Genomic DNA, 4,781 nt, shown 5'->3' with positions numbered 1-4,781 from the left:
GTATTATAGTCACAACCAATATCAAGTGTTCCCTGCTGGACTTGTATCTTCAAGTACCTACAAATTGCAAAGAAAAAATCATATTATTCATCATCCTTCATAATAGTAATACTAAATTTCTAACATTATTCATTTAGTTCAAATGTCTAAAAGCATACGTCACAATGGAACTTGTCAAACTTCTCTGCAAGTGAGATTTGAGTTAAGCAGTGGAGTATGAATGGATAACGCTAGTACAAGCTGAGAAGCCATAACACAACGCACATGCAAATATCTTCTGAATTCGATTATTATATAAGTCACAATATAATTTTTATAGGATCTACAAGAAAACTTTTCCCGTCCCTGATGATAGCTTTGCTGCTTTTGGAAGAATCAACAGCGGTTCTTTTGGAAAGTGAATATCTAGTTTAAATTTTTACTTGCTAAGGAAAACTTAACATTTCAGATCAATTTAAGGTTAAAACAAATAGATTTTTGAAAGTAATATATATCCTTAAATTGGAAATTACAATGAAGCACAAAATTTGACAATCAGTTGAGCCATGAAGCAACATGGACTTCCTAGTTAGTGGCATTAGAAAATGATTAGTTATTCATATATGATGTGCTTAACACGTAATATTTTCCTTAATTATCATCATTGGAACTTAGAAAAATATAATAAAATAGTACATCAACAAGTCAGTTCCCAAGCTTAGCATTCGATGCATGGACTCCACTGTTGAATGAACTTTTAACCCACCCTGCAATCTCATATGCAACCATATGAAATTAATAGCTATTAACTAGACATGATTACTATCATAAAAAAGAAATAAAAGGTGAAAGAATACTAATTTGTTAAACAAAATTGATTGATATATTTGGAGGTTACAAGTTGGAAGTATTATGGGAATTTTACAATGGTTGAATAGTGAACACATAAAATGGAAAGATATCCCTGTTGATTTCTCAAAGCATGAAACGGAGGGGGGGAAAAAGAAGGAATAATTGAAGGAAAGAAAGAAAGAAAGTTGAAAAAGGAATAATCCATTACTTAAAAGGATGAAAATCAAATCAATCAATTAAGATGGAGGAGGAAGAAGCAACAATGGAGGGGAATTTGTCAAAGCCCCAGCTGCTCAATATAAGCAAATATCTTCTGAATTCAACCCCAAGAGCAACAAATATTCAGTTTGACTGGGTAAACTATCTCAGCAGCCTTTTTAGTGGGACCAATAATAACTAGGAGTCTCATAAAGAGATTAGAATTAACTATAATAGGTGCGTTCCCACGTTCCTTGAAAGATTTCAAATTTAATATAATTATGGTACAAGGAAATAAATAACTACAGGAAAAAGCCATAGTATCAAGCACATATAAGAAGATACATTCCAAATCAACAGCAACAAGCAGAAAGCCTTTACCCACAAGACATGACCCCCGTTTCTAAAAATACAGAAATAAACAAACATGAGCACACATAAAGACTTGCAAGCTTATACGTTGAAGACAAAGTGACCTTACTATGTTACCAAGTAGAAGCATGCCAAAGCAAATCTACTTTTATACATAAAGAAAGAAAAAAAATCAATAACAAGTATGAAAAAAGATAGGAAGAAATGAAAAGAACAATAACAAAAGAAAGAAAACAAACAAAAACAAGACCAAAAAATTATAGGAAAAAATGAAAAGAACAATAACAAGGAACAACATTTTTGCATGTTCTTGATTCAATGTAAATGCTAAAGTCAACGGAGGTTATTTATTCTCACCCCATACTCCTATCATATCTTTATCAACCCCTTGCCTACATAGCAAAAGCAAGAAGGGTATTGCATGCATACCTATTCTCATCCGTGACAGCATACACAACATATCATTATGAACACATCAATAAGCTCCATAAAAACATGAATACATTAATCCCATGACTAATACTACCTCTACTCAATAATCAATATTGTTTGTGATTAATTAAGTTCACCATTAATCTCATGTATAGGAGGTTTAAGAATGTCATACTAATTTAATAAGAAGTTGCTGAAAAACCTTCATATAGTCTAGCTTTGAACATTGTCCTGCAAATATTTAAATTATTCAGTAAAGAAAAAAAAAAACTTTAGGATCAAAAGTAATCATGTCTCTAAAAATAGACTTACATCATAAAATAATAATAAAAAAATAAATCCCTACATAAAGTGAATAGAATCTCATGTGAAAAAAGGCACACAACTAAGGAAACATGCAAACTAAGAAAAATGTATCAATGACTTCAAAATAATAGAACTTCATCAACATCTTCATCAACAAAAGATGGGGAAAATTCAGTTGAAGCATTTGGGTTTTGTTGTATCACAGATTCAATCCTTCGCAATCTTTCTTCAAACTCTACAATGCGCCTCTTTAGGATGCAATTTTCTTCATCCTTGTCATTAAGTTTAGTTTGAAGTTCTTCCATTCTCTTTTTACTAGGATCTTTAAAGTTCTTCCGTTTGATTCTACCCCCATAGCCAAACACATGGCTATGACGTTGCGCTCCAAAACATTTTTCAATTACCTCAATATTAGAAAGTGTTGGCTCTGCTTGAATGGTCTCTATAATTTGTTCTTGTAAAATTTAAAGACTTAAAATAGAATAGGATAATACTACTCAAAGAAACTTTAATCAAAGTTAAAGTAGTAGAACATACATGTTTTTCTTCAGTTTCAAGCTCAACAAACTTTTCATTCTTCTTTCGAGTTTCGAAAAAGATCTTTCCCATATCTGGTGGATTACCTTCTTTTCCTCTCTTTTGAAAATTATATATAAAATTATCAAGAAAATTATATTGAACAATAAACATCATAAATAAATAAATTAATATTTATTACCATTTCATAAATAATCTCTCTATGAGGCTTACTACCCGTGCGATGAGGCATTGAAGATTTAGCTCTATTTTGAGAGGCTTGAGAGCTTATTTTCTATATGAGAACCAAAAAATAATCATCAAAGATATGTAACAATAAAGAATCACAACATTAAAACCATTTTGCATTTGAATTTTAAAATTAGATCATACCTGAAAATCTTCAGTTAAATAATATTTAGTCAGAAGCCATTCCCAGTCCTCCTTATCCATACTTTGTGGCTTATTTTTCAAAGCCTCAGCAACAGTTTTGCAAGTTTAACATACATAGTATTCAAACTTGATCTCCAATTTGACCACAAAACATTCATATGTTCCAAGGTGTGGTCACGATACAACTCTATGCCGGGATTATCAAATTTATCCTATTAAAAATGATGTATAATTAATAAAATTGATGAGACATTAAAGACTATCTTAATTTTATAAGCTAAACTCATTCTATCAAAGTAAAAAACCACATCCTTAGCCATATATGATAAGAGTAAGTAAGCAAGAGAAAGAGTGGTCTGAGCTCGAACTTGAGTTCTCAACCTATTATGGACCATGAGGTTGGGCCATCACTTACCCATCTACAATACAAAAACCAAGAGATAAGTTGTCCATGTCACCATAGAAAATTAAGTGCAGAACCTAATAGACCCAAGTTTATGGTTCATCACAAGGCCCACCCTTAGATACTAGGACAACCATACAGGTTAAGTTCATGTAAGTTGAATAAAATCAGTATTCTAATAAAAATTAAAACATGCTCAGCAGTTTCATGTAAATACTCCCCCCACCCCACCCGCCCCCCCCCCCCCCAAAAAAAAAAAAATACAAAACAAAAAAAATAGAAAGAAAACCCACAACCACTAAAATCAGAATTTAATATAATTAGATAACTAACCAATCCATCATGCACAACTTTACAGGATTGAAATTACATGTGCAGTTCAGCCATTACTATGAATCCCAAGAACTTCTCTAACAATTCCATTCAATTTGCATCAGAAAAAGGGGGAAATTGGTTTATGAATCTAAATAAACTCAACAACTAGAAGAAGATTAGTCTTGTAATCAGATTTTAGCTGAAAAACCTTACACTATCTACTAGTAAAGCAGAATAAATAACATGTACATATCTACAACAAATGAAACTATAATTACCAATATCAGCTTTGCAACCATTCATGTTCTTATAGCAAATTAGGAACTAAAAATAAACTTTCATAAGATCAAATATCATTTGAGTTATATGCCATTGTAGCCTTTTCATTAGGGAACTAGAGAATTTACTAGTTTGGTAGAAAGGCTAGGCTTATGATATCATATTTAAATAAAATATTCTTTTCAAAAATCACTGTCAAGTAGCATTCCTACTACAAGTGTTGTCCAGTGACAACAAATAAATAACATAACTCACAATTATAAAATCACCACAACAATGCTTTTAAGTGACCCAGATGGCCTTCTCAGATTCCTCAAAGATACAGCCAAGGAACCCCAACTATGTCAAGGTAAATTAGCAAGTCACAACACACTCCACTGGTCAAAACACGAACTACTTGTTAAAATTACTCCCATAAAAATAAATCTTCCTAAAAGATAAGAGTAAAAAGGATAATTTACCTTAACTGCTTCCCACGTGTGATTTTTTTCATTTTCCCCTATTTCTTTCCAAGCTTTTACTTGTATAGGACAAATGGTTCGATCACGCACAATTCTTCCCAAGTGCCTTGACCATAGTTGATGATTGTCTCCCACTGCTCGATTATTGTAGAATATAATTGGAAGCTTTTCTCCACTTTTGAGCCCAGCTACTTTCTTATTCTGATTTTTTCCTCGAACTTTCTTTTTTTGAGTATGAATTTCACCTTTAAGAATTTGAAAAATAAAGAAAAATT

Source organism: Diospyros lotus, chromosome 4, assembly GCF_014633365.1.
Source record: "Diospyros lotus cultivar Yz01 chromosome 4, ASM1463336v1, whole genome shotgun sequence".
NCBI lineage: Eukaryota > Viridiplantae > Streptophyta > Magnoliopsida > Ericales > Ebenaceae > Diospyros > Diospyros lotus.
This window is presented reverse-complemented; position numbering follows the sequence as displayed.